General features: G+C 38.6%; 1 long non-coding RNA gene across 1 annotated transcript in view; it reads left to right on the top strand.

The window, feature by feature from the left end:
* The window catches only part of LOC116762707, a 408,066-nt gene that overhangs the window by 57,019 nt on the left and 338,147 nt on the right, over positions 1 to 12,900 (top strand). Inside the window, exon 3 of the long non-coding RNA XR_004352327.1 lies at positions 1,271 to 1,398. This is a non-coding gene — a long non-coding RNA (uncharacterized LOC116762707). The remainder of the gene's footprint in view (positions 1 to 1,270; positions 1,399 to 12,900) is intronic.

Below are 12,900 nucleotides of genomic sequence, written 5' to 3'. Positions count from 1 at the left end.
AATAAATTAAGTCGACGTTCCCCTCCCCCGCCCTTACTAAAAGTAAGCTTGCTTTCCCTGGGTAACTCGGTCATTTAAATTCCCAAGGCTGTCCCCCCCGCAGTCCACTGGCAGGAAGCAATTGTACGGAGACAAAATTGGTTCTCTGCAGATTGCAGACTTTGGGTTCTGAGTATTATACTTTAGCTCAACTACCTAAACTGATGAATAAAATAAATATTAACTGAGGTTATTTTTAGAAATAAATGTCCTATGGATGATGTTGATTTGCAGATAGAGGAGACTGACTTACAGATAGATCTTTTTATGAATCTCAAAACTATATTGACAGTAAGAAATGATGACTTGGGAAAATCTTGGAAAATTAAGGATATTTAAAGTTTGAAAACAATTGTAATTGTGAAAATCTGGACACTGAAATAGTAAAAATATTTCAGTTCAGTAGTCTGCAGATCTGGTACTTAATATTGCGCTTACTTAAATTTAAATCACTAGAATAAGATTTAGTTTAGATTGCATGTATCTACACATTTGATACACACATACATTCACCTAAACACAATATACAAGGAACCGTGAAAGAATAAACAGGGAAGAAAACAAATGAAAAAGATTGCAAAGTGGTGAATGACAAGTTTTGTGCAAGTTAGGCAAAATATAATACAGGGATATCCTCATTAACAAGTTAATTATGAGTCAAGACCGTATCGCTAGGTTTTTCATTGTTCAAAGGCATGATATCCAGATGCAGAAATAGGAAGATAGCAGATTAGAATGGAGAAAGAAAACAATGCTTATATAAAAGTTCTGCTCACTTGCAGCACCTCCTTGCCTTCATCATGATTGGGCACCCTTCCAAGGAAGAATCTAAATGGAAAGTACTTCCAGCTGATTTCTTAAGGCCACAAACCTTAATCACCTTCTTGTGCCCTCACCTTGAGGATCAAAGACTCCCCACGGATTGCCTTTCCCTACTTTTCCTTCTCTGCTGGACCAATTCTGATTCTTTCCAGTCTTGTTCACCCTAGGATATTATGCTCAAGACTCATTTACATGCTCAACTAATCTTAAATAATATGTAAGGGAAGATCAGGGCATGATCAGATTCGGTTCTGAATAAACTTGAATAGTTTGGCATCAGTTTATAGGATTAGACAGTTCTTGGAACGGCTTCTCTTCCAGACATTGTCTTAGGCTTGCTGTCATTTCTTAATACTCTCATCAACTTCCATGTTTAAGCATCGGCTGAATGTTCTCTTTTAACTTACAGATGATTTTGCTATCTGGAAACTTATGCCCACGTCTTTGACTGCGGGTCAAAATTGCTTTCCTCACAGCCTGATTGGGAGAGTTGTTAAACATTGGAATGTCCTTCTGAGGTGGGCTGTGGAATGTCATGTAAGTTATTAATATTTTTTTCTGAATATGATGGATTTTCATATGTTGCAGGAATGGCTTGGGCAAGTCTGTGAAATTTCCTTCTTTTTTTATTGAGGTACGATTGACATGTAACTCCCTTCACGCATTCTCCTCACCCACCCATTCCCAACCACCAGTCTGTTCTCTATGTCTGTGAGTTTGTTTTCTTTTTCTTTTTTTAAAGGTTTCACATATAAGTGAGATCATATGGTATTTGTCTTTCTCTGACTTATTTCACTTAGCATAAATGTCCATCCATGCTATCTCAAATGGCAAGATTTCTTTTTTTAATGGCTGAATAATATTCCATTGTATATATACCACATTTTCTTTATCCATTCATTCACCAATGGCCACTTGTTTCCATATCTTGGCTATTATCAATAATGCTCTGATGAATATTGGGTTGCATGTATCTTTTCAAATTAGTGTTTTCATTTTCTTCAGATAAATACTCAGAAGTAGAATTGCTGGATCACAAGGCCGTTCTATTTTTAATTTTTTGAAGAAAGTCCATACTGTTTTCCATAGTGACTGCAGCAATTTACATTCCCACAAACAGTGGACAAGGGTTCCTTTTGCTCCACGTCTTCACCAACACTTGTTACTTCTTGTCTTTTTGATAATAGCCATCGGACAGGTGTAAGGTGGCATCTCGTGGTTTTGGCTTGCGTTTCCTGATGATTAGTGATGTTGAGCATCTTTTCATGGACCGGCTGGCCATCTGTATGTCTTTAGAAAAATGTCTACTCAGATCTCTGATGTTTCCTTTTAAGCTTGTGAGTCCCAGAGTTGTTGTTGTTGGGCTTTACAGTGTGAGCTCCTTGATTAGTGAAAATATAGAAGGCAAAGAAGTAATTTAATTTAAAAATATTTAAAATCCACCATCTCCATTCTGTTCTGTGGTCAAATATACTCAAAATTAAATGAACTGTTTTAAACTTGGTTATGATGGATTTGATTGCATACGTGGCCAAACTAGACTGATTTCTAAGAATTCGTAATTTATCAAGTAATCTTTAACTCAAATTGGGGAAGAATTTGGCTAGATGCAGGCAAAGAAGATAAACATGACCTTGTGTTAATTGTGATGGCCACGTCATCCTTAAAAACTCATCACTTCTCCTGTGACATCTTGTCAGGCCTCCCCTCCCTACTCTCCAGCTGTTAGTTACTACCTGAGTTGATCCATGTGAAGCAGTAAGCAAAGTGTCTAGGACCATGTAAGTGTGTTCATAAATGTTAGCTTACACTATTAATATTTTAAATATTTATAATATCTTTATATTATTTTAATTTAATATGTATAAAAGATTTATTTTTATTTTATAATAAAATACTTATTTTCATAAACTCTGTGCTCTTATATGGCAGCTTGTACGTCATATGTGTATTCAATCAGTCATCAAAAATTTATTGCTTGACTAATGTGTATTAGGCACTGGCACTAGATCCCAGAGATAGATGACTAAGACAAAGACGTCCTTTTGAAAATGATGGTTTACCTCTTATAATAATGTGTTATCCTAGTGTGTTTATGTCTTTTATATTGTGAGTTTATTTGAGGTCAAAACCATGAGAGCCCAAAAAATCATGTCAACTTACCCTGAAATAGTTTAGAATGAGAAAGATAAATCATCACGAAGTAACCTTGCATTGGTTAAACTACTTTAAAATTTTAATATAAAAATTTTTATTAGCACTTAGCACATTATCTGACACATAGAAAACTCTTAATACCCAACTGTTATTATCAGGTCATTTATTTTCAATGTTGCTCTCTGAGCGACTTTTCACTGAAAATTACTACTTAGTAAGGAGGCTCTAGAAAGGATAGAGCATCATGCTGATGCTGATCAGCACTGAGTTCTTTTCTCCCAGTTTAACTGAGATTTAATTGACCTGTAACATTGTATAAGTCTAAGGTGTACAACGTAATGATTTGATAGATGTACATTTTGCAAAATGATCAGCATAATAAGTTAACATCCATCACCTCCCATCGTTAATATTTTTTTATCTTGTGACAAATTACTTTTAAAACATTATAGTATATTCAGTTCTGGACACATTAGGAATGTTGAGAACTTTAGCATATTGACATTCCTCTTTAGCCTTTAGGAGACCATACTATAGCAACAGTGACCACTGGTATCATCATTACAGTTACTCCCTACTAACAATACCTAGGGTTGTATGGAGCTCCTGCATCTCTTGGCTCATGTGAACCTTAAAACAATTCTATGAGATACGAAGGGCGGCAGAATCATCTGTTATTTTATGGATGTGGGCGACCTTCCCAGATAATGTGAGTGATTTCCTTAAGATTGTGCATCTAGTAAGTCTAGCATCAGGGCTCAAATCCAGGTTTTTTCAGTCAAAATCCATTGTGTTCACCACTAGATTATTATGGCTGAGATATTACTTGGACAGTTGAAGAAGCTGGGATGGCTTTAATGTGGAAAAGAAAATATATGTGGGGAAGATGATCACTGTCTTTGCATGTCTGAAAGCCCATTCTGTATCTGGGGTACTAATTAGTCTTACTCTGAAGCTTCTCAGGGTAAAACTTTGAATATTTGTTGCTTATGCCTGCTTTTATTTTGGCTACATAAGGACATTTTTTTTTCTAGTATGTAGGGCCACAGGTGAGCAAAACCTACCATGCCCCGTGCACTGGCCTCTGCACATCTATTTGCCTCATTTCATCAAGTTCTTCCCCATCCCATTCATGACTCATTGGTCATCTTTTCTACCACAGGACCTTTGCACCTCTAGACCCTCTGCCTAGGTTGCCATTCCACTTTCCCCACAGTTTTGCTTGGCTGAATGTCATGTATCCCTTTGGACTCAGCTTAAAGATTGCTTGCCCAGAGAAGACTTTCCAAAGAGAATGATTGTTGTGTGCCAACTTCACTAAAGAGTCAGGGTCCCTCATGGCAAGCAACAGAAAATGCACTTTAAGCAGAAATGAAACTTTCTGAAAGGATATTGAGAAGTTCATGGGAGAGAGCCTCCATGGGAGGGCTGAAGAACTAGGCACACAGCTAAAATTTCAAGAACAATGTCCAAAATCACGCCAGAGAACTGGCCCAGAGAGGAATACTTTGCCCCCTGATTTTCTCCCCTGAGCACTGGATGCCGTGGTTTGCACTGCTGCCAAGAAATCTGCTTTATTGCAAGCGCTGCCAGCAGTAGTGCTGCTCTGGGAACTCAGCCTTGCAGCCAGCATTGGCCCCCTAAGCTGGACACCTCTGTTGCCATCCTGACCAGTAAAAGCAAATCGAATCCACACCAGCATGTAGCGCCCTTCATCCAGTTGCTCACATGTGAATCCCAGTTTTGCAAGCTTGAATCTAATTCGTGGTGCTGAAGTCACCCTAGCTGCAAAGTTGGCTGGAGAGAGCTGAGTTTCCTAGGTTCTATCTTGGGAAAGTGGGACCCCAGAAGCGAAAAACGACCCAGCTGCATCACGGGTGTTCAAAATGTGCCGACTGGTCAGAAGACACGGCAAATACCTTCTACACTGAGTCCCAAGGTTCTTGTCTATATTATAGGCCAATCATTCCTACTTCACAGGGTTGTTATAAGGATTAAGGAAGGTAATTTAGGTGAAGCTGCTTAATAAACTGTACAGAGATATATAAGTATAAAATAATATTGTTCTTTTACTATGATTTATATCTTTGGCCAAAGCATAAAATTGAGTGCTTAATAAGTTGATTAACCTCCAATTCACTTTAGAGGTTTTTAAAATAGGAAGAATATTCTACTTTCCCAAAAGACGTTGTAAATATTCAGGAGAAATTGCAAAAAAAACCCAACTACTTATATCAAAGAGCTGCCCTCATAAATTTATATCATCTCCACATTTTTATTTTGTAATGGAATCATACAAAATGATACCAAGCATAGAAATGGTAGTTTTAAAATTTGGGTGGGTTTTCAGCTACTTTTTGACTTCTTTCTGAATTTTAAGTATTTGTTCTGCTTTAGTTTTTACTCTGGTTTCATCATGAATACAGACCTCTTGTTCCAAAGCAGACAATGGGCTTATTCAACCCTCAACGCCCTCTACATTTGGTTGTTTTGCCATGGCCTTTCAGTGACTCTACTAGAGGGATTATTACTCAGAAAAAAATGTAGCTGTGACAGATGAGTTTTTAGCACAAGTAATAGCAGTTGTGTAAAAGAGGGTGTTAGTGTAAATGGCTATAGCAGTTGCCAGATTTGCATTAACGCTAATGCAGTGGGAATTAGTCACATATTCAGTGAATGCCATTCTGGCCTTCCAGGTAAACCTCCTCTATAGAAGAGGAGAGGTCAATAACAGTGTAATTTCAGAGGAGAAAGAGCCAGGCAGGGCTATTTTCTTCTTTGGCAGAAATATTTCTCTGTATACGATCAGGATTTTGAGTTAAGCTACTTGGTTAGCTTTCCCTTTTTGTAAATATTAAAGTAATATATTGCTAGAAAAATTAAAATGTGACCCAGCTTTAGAGTGCCGAAAATTGGGTTATAATTCTCAGATCGTTTGATTTCTGCCATCTTAAAGTTATATCTTATTCAAGAATGTGGAGAGTTTTAAGATATGTGTTTTCAGATACCTTCTTACTTATGCGATGCTTCATACTAGATTGAACTGCCTCTTGAATTTCCAAATCCCTCATGTTGAATTCCGGGGAATTTCTTCTTAATTTCTTCCTCCACGTCTTCACATATGTGTACACACACTGTCACTCATTTATGTTGAACCTAAATAGGACATTTGTTTCAGGACATTGGAAGTCTTGAATCCTTACATTGTGTTTTGGTAGAGATCTTAGCTTGGAAGTGAAGGCTGCCTTGTAAATAGCATGTAGTCAACAGAGCTTACTGGCGTAAACAGAGCATTCTAGCAAATAGTAAATTTTGGTGACTCAAAATTTATTTTGGTTATCTGACATGTATAAGTATTTATGTGATCTGTGAATATTTTCTAGCTCTTAACATTTCTAACTTCAACTCTCGAAATATGTACTCTACATAATGGAGCTGACTGTTGGTTGGTTCAGGGCCAGGGGCGGGATGAGGTAGACTGAGCAGCAAATGGAATATTCAGTGCTGAAGCTTTTGCCTTAACTGGTGTTGTTGAGAGTAACTTGACACCCTGCCCCCAGCCCCCAGCCAGGCTCCAAGTCGGCAAAGGAGTTCTCAGTGTGGGTGTGTTGCGATTGCCTTTTATTTTATTGACTCACTAAATTCTTAGATTACTCTCTACCATGTGATATTGACAGACCATAAAATTCTTATGGGACCTGCTACGTAGTGACTTATAAAGAATTATCTTGTTAATAAACTCAGCATAGTTTGGAATTCAAGTTTAATTAAAATGGAAAAGTAAATGATTATGTAAAGATTTTTCCTCAGTTAAGCTTGTATACTTTTACTGTCTCTTTGCCTTTTCTCCGAATTCATGGATATTATTTCAAACCCATTTTTGGTAGGTGAGTTTTTACAGAATCTGTTGTAATACCTGTTTTGTTGTTAGCTTTTGATTTAAAGATTTTTTTTTTTTTAATTAAAAAGGCTGAGAAGGACTTCTGAAGTAGAGTCTGAGGGAGGTAAAATTGAAAAACAAATCTATGTTATCCAGGGGGTTTAGTTTTTAAGGATGCTGTTTAAAGATAATGATTGTTTATGGACTCTTTAAAGGTGTTTTCTCATAAGAGTTGCCAGATAACAGATTACTTATCTGGGAGTGGTTTGAAAGGCCTTTTGAAATTGCCTGGGTGACAATATTACCTTACAGTACTTAGAAAGCTCCTTTGAAGTTGTTTTTTTTATATTGGAAAACCAGAAAATATTTTTCTTTTCTTTTTTTATTAAACAGAAAGTAATACATGGAGTAGAGATTTAGTAAAATATTGTAGAAGAAATACATTGGTTATTTTTGTGATTGACTTGATTTTTCATCTTTTGGACTTTGTGGGTTACAAGATTTTTCTCAATTTGGATTCTTAGAATCATGTGTGTGCTGTTATTTGCAAATGGTACATCGTTACCAAGTACACACTGTCATGCCTCCAAATCTGAGGCTCTCTTCCCTTTTCTCACCTCTTTTCCTCCAGATACTATTTGGTGCAAAGTCTGTATTGCTGCTCCCAAACATGGTTGTTAAAAGAGCTTTGGGCTGTAGGGCACGAAACATTCCTGCACAACCTTTTTAAAACACAGTCACACTAAAGGAACAGGGTCAATGGAATGGGCTGTTGGGGTCAAGGCTAGAAACTTGCAGAAGCAGATATTGTTGTCTGGGTTGGCGGGAGTTTATGAGAGTCTGAAGTCCAAGCTTATCTGAGCTCACAAAGGAGATTCACGGTCTGTTGCTCTACAAAAGCAATATAGGCAGGCACTTTTCTTCCCAACTAGCTTTTAAGTGCTCCTGGGGCCCTCCAGCCTGTTCACTTAGGCCTCTTAGATTATGAAGACATAAACCTTAATGATTTTGGAGTCCTAAAGAAAGACATCCTAACCAGGGCGTCATCAAAACATGATTCTGCTAACTGAATGAACAAATACATTTTAGGCTATCACAAATTCACTCGATTCTAGTAGTAGTGAATACAGTAGTTAGTCTCTGTGATACTTGAAGAACATTTATTCTGTTTTAGCATTATAGGATGGTTGATATTGATTATAAATTTGCATTCAGATAGTGGAAACAGTCTTGTGTGATAGATCTAACTTCTGAGAGCAGCAGAAATGATTTTAGTTTTTATGGTTTGACAAAACACACAAGGCATTTGATGAATACACAAGTTGGTTATTTCAAACATGTTGGAGCTTTCATCATCCCATAATCCACAGTTATGGAGATTATGCAGCTTTTTCGCCCTTTCAGTTTTTTCTTTCAAAATAAAAATTGCTATTGCAATTATTTTAAATATATTGTCCAATATATTTTAAATATTTCAGTTGCTTTAATCAATGTTTGATATAACACGAATCCAACTCAGAATTCCTTCATGGGAGAATAGAAACAATCATATGAAATTTGTTATAATAGGATTTAACCTGTAGTGTTCTGATTCTCTCTTCCCTTCAATTTTTATCAAGTTTTTAATTGCCTACCAGATGATTTATTTTAGAATTGGCCTACTTTTTTTTTTACTTTAATGCCTGTGGGCAAATGTAAATTTGTAGCTGAATTAGCAAACCAGGGATCTCTGTATAAGTTAATAACTACAATAGGGAATCAAGTAACTGATTTTTCTGCTTTCCTAGGTTGGCTGTGTATGTAAGGTGGGTAGAGCTAGGACTGGGAGATAAGGGGGTTTATGGGGGCACAACTGATTTCACATTGTTTTATTAATATAAAAGGAATATATGTTTATTGTAGAAAACACAGAAAAGTATATAAAAGAGAAGGGTGGGCAGAGTCAAGATGGAGTACTAGGAGGATGCGGAATTCGCGTCTCCTCACCACTAGGGCACCTACCAGGCACCGGTGGGGGACCACGGACACCTAAGGGGATGGGAGGAACCTCCAGCGACCGGGTAGGACGGGGGGGTGTGGAGGGAGTGAAGGGGGAGAAGAAGTGGAGGCAGGATGGGACTGGCGCCCCTGAGGGGAGGCTGGGGGAGGGGAAGGGATCCCACACCCGAAGAGGGAAACTGGGGAACCACTGGGAGGGCAGAGGATCAAAAGGGAGCGTGGCCAGGTTTCCTCTGCCCACTTGGGCCCGCGGGAGCCTGCTGAGATCCCGGGCCTGATGCTCTGCCCACCAAGGGCCTGTCCAGCTGCATGGGTCCTGAGGGAGTGGGAGGGAGGGAAGGGGGAGCAAAAGTAAAGGCCGGAACTCTGGGACCGGCACCCCTGAGGTGTGTATAGGAGAAGGGAGGGGTTCCTACAGCAGCAGGACCCACCCTGGTTAGGGGTCCAGTGGCTACGGGGGAGACGGTGGGGGAGGGGCACAAAGGAACAGAAGGGAATAGGGCCCGTGCTCTCCCTGTCCACTTGGGCACCAGGACGCCTGCTGGGCTCCCGGGCCTAATCCTCTGCCCTCGGAGTCTCCCTCCTGCCGCACAGAGCCCAAGCCCGGCCCCTGCCCCCCCACCTCTACCTACCTCTACCCTCAGAGATCCCCTCTGAGACCCCTTCCAACGAGCTGGGCCTAAATCCCACACACACACCCTCACGCAGGGCCCTAGGAACTCCACAGTCTGGAGGCCCTCCGTTGCACATGCCGCCTCTCCCCTTACGAGCAGGTGCTAAGCAGAGGCCCCGCCCCACGCTTGAACAGTCACCCTACCTAGGCCCCGCCCCCGGGACCTTTTCTGGCTAGTGGGTCCTGAGCCTAGGCCCCGCCCAACGCTCAAACATCACCCCCTCACCCACTTAGGTCCCGCCCTTGCTTAAGTTCCACCCCCACCTAAACTCCGCCCCCATAGCCAAGGGGTTTTTTTTTAGATTGGGGTTCCGTTTTACCTTGTTGATTCATTATTGTTGATTATTTTATATTTTTATTTTCCCTAAGGAATTTTTGATGGTTCTAATTTTACTTTATTCTTTATACTTTGTTACTGTTCGCTCCTTTTGGCTTGTGCCCCCCCCCCCCCCCTTTTTTTTCTTTTTTCTGTTGTGGTTTTCTTTGCCTTGTTGCAGTTGTTCAATTATAATTTTATTTTTCCTAATATAGTTTTTAAGTTGCTAATTTTATCTTGTTTTTTATTCTTTGATATTGTACTGCTCCGGTTTTTCTTTTTTTTAACCATGTCACGAAGCCTGCGGGATCTTGGTTCCCATGCCGGAGATCGGGCCCGAGCTTCTGTGGTGGGAGCTCCAAGTCCAAACCACTGGACTAACAGAGAACCTCAGACCCCAGAGAATATTAATCGGAGTGAGTCCTCCTGGAGGTCCTCATCTTAGCACCAAGACCCAGCTCTGTCCAACTGCCTGCAAACTCCAGTGCTGGATGTCTCAGGACAAACAACCAGTAAGACAGGAATACAGCACCACCCATCAAGAAAACAAACAAACAAACAAAAGGAAATGACAAAAAAATATGTTACAGATGAAGGAGCAAGGTAAAAACCTACAAGATCAAATAAGTGAAGAAGAAATAGGCAACCTACCTGAAAAAGAATTCAGAGTAATGATAGTAAAGATGATCCAAAATCTTGAAACAGAATGGAGAAAATACAAGAAATATTTAACAAGGATCTAGAAGAACTAAAGAACAAACAAACAGTGGTGAACAACACAATTACTGAAATTAAAAATACTCTAGAAGGAATCAATAGCAGAATAACTGAGGCAGAAGAACTGATAAGTGAGCTGGAAGATAAAATAGTGGAAATAACTACCACAGAGCAAAATAAAGAAAAAAGAATGAAAAGAATTGAGGACAGTCTCAGAGACCTCTGGGAAAATATTAAATGCACCAACATTCGAATTATAGGGGTCCCAGAAGAAGAAGAGAAAAAGAAAGCGACTGAGAAAATATTTGAAGAGATTATAATTGAAAACTTCCCTAATATGGGAAAGGAAATAGTCAATCTAGTCCAGGAAGCACAGAGAGTCCCATACAGGATAAATCCAAGGAGAAACATGCCAAAACACATATTAATCAAACAATCAAAAATTAAACACGAAGAAAAAGTATTAAAAGCAACAAGGGAAAAACAACAAATAACTTACAAGGGAATCTCCATAAGGTTAACAAGCTGATCTTTCAGCAGAAATTCTGCAAGCCAGAAGGGAATGACAGGACATATTTAAAGTGATGAAAGGGAAAAACCTACAACCAAGATTACTCTGCGCAGCAAAGATCTCATTCAGATTCAATGGAGAAATTAAAACCTTTACAGACAAGCAAAAGTTAAGAGAATTCAAAACCACAAAACCAGCTTTACAACAAATGCTAAAGGAAACACAAGAGAAAGAAATGACCTACAAAAACAAACCCAAAACAACTAAAAAATGGTAATAGGAACATACATATCGATAATTACCTTAAATGTAAATGGACTAAATGCTCCAACCAAAAGACATAGACTGGCTGAATGGATGCAAAAACAAGACCTGTACATATGCTGTCTACAAGAGAACCACTTCAGACCTTGGGACACCTACAGACTGAAAGTGAGGGGATGGAAAAAGATATTCCATGCAAATGGAAATCAAAAGAAAGCTGGAGTACTAATTCTCATATCACACAAAATAGACTTTAAAATAAAGACTATTACAAGAGACAATGAAGGACACTACATAATGATCAAGGGATCAATCCAAGAAGAAGATATAACAATTGTAAATATTTATGCACCCAACATAGGAGCACCTCAATATATAAGGCAAATGCTAACAGCCATAAAAGGGGAAATAGACAGTAACACAATCATAGTAGGGGTTTTAACACCCCACTTTCACCAATGGAAAGATCATCCAAAATGAAAATAAATAAGGAAACATAACCTTTAAATGACACATTAAACAAGATGGACTTAATTGACATTAATAGGACATTCCATCCAAAAACAACAGAATACACTTTCTTCTCAAGTGCTCATGGAACATTCTCCAGGATAGATCATATCTTGGGTCACAAATCAAGCCTTGGTAAATTTAAGAAAATTGAAATCATATCAAGTATCTTTTCTGACCACAACACTATGAGACTAGATATCAATTACAGGAAAAAAAAACTGTAAAAAATAAAAACACATGGAGGCTAAACAATACGCTACTAAATAACCAAGAGATCACTGAAGAAATCAAAGAGGAAATCAAAAAATACCTAGAAACAAATGACAATTAAAACACGATGACCCAAAACCTATGGGATGCAGCAAAAGCAGTTCTAAGATGGAAGTATATAGCAATACAATTCTACCTCAAGAAGCAAGAAAAATCTCAAATAAACAACCTAACCTTACACCTAAAGCAATTAGAGAAAGACGAACAAAAAAAGTTAGCAGAAGGAAAGAAATCATAAAGATCAGATCAGAAATTAATGAAAAATGGAGGAAACAATAGCAAAGATCAATAAAACTAAAAACTGGTTCTTTGACAAGATAAACAAAATTGATAAACCATTAGCCAGACTCATCAAGAAAAGAAGGGAGAAGTCTCCAATCAAGAGAATTAGAAATGAAAAAGGAGAAGTAACAACTGACACTGCAGAAATACAAAAGATCATGAGAGATTACTAGAAGCAACTATATGCCAATAAAATGGACAACCTGGAAGAAATGAACAAATTCTTAGAAAAGCACAACCTTCCGAGACAGAACCAGGAAGAAATAGAAAATATGAACAGACCAATCACAAGCACTGAAATTGAAACTGATTAAAAATCTTCCAACAAACAAAAGCCCAGGACCAGATGGCTTTACAGGCGAATTCTATCAAACATTTAGAGAAGAGCTAACACCTGTCCTTCTCAAACTCTTCCAAAATATAGCAGAGAGAGGAATACTCCCAAACTGATTCTAAGA

This window comes from Phocoena sinus, chromosome 11 (assembly GCF_008692025.1).
Source record: "Phocoena sinus isolate mPhoSin1 chromosome 11, mPhoSin1.pri, whole genome shotgun sequence".
NCBI classification, from domain to species: domain Eukaryota; kingdom Metazoa; phylum Chordata; class Mammalia; order Artiodactyla; family Phocoenidae; genus Phocoena; species Phocoena sinus.
The sequence above is the reverse complement of the archived record's forward strand: the minus strand, read 5'-3'. Positions and strand labels throughout refer to the sequence as shown.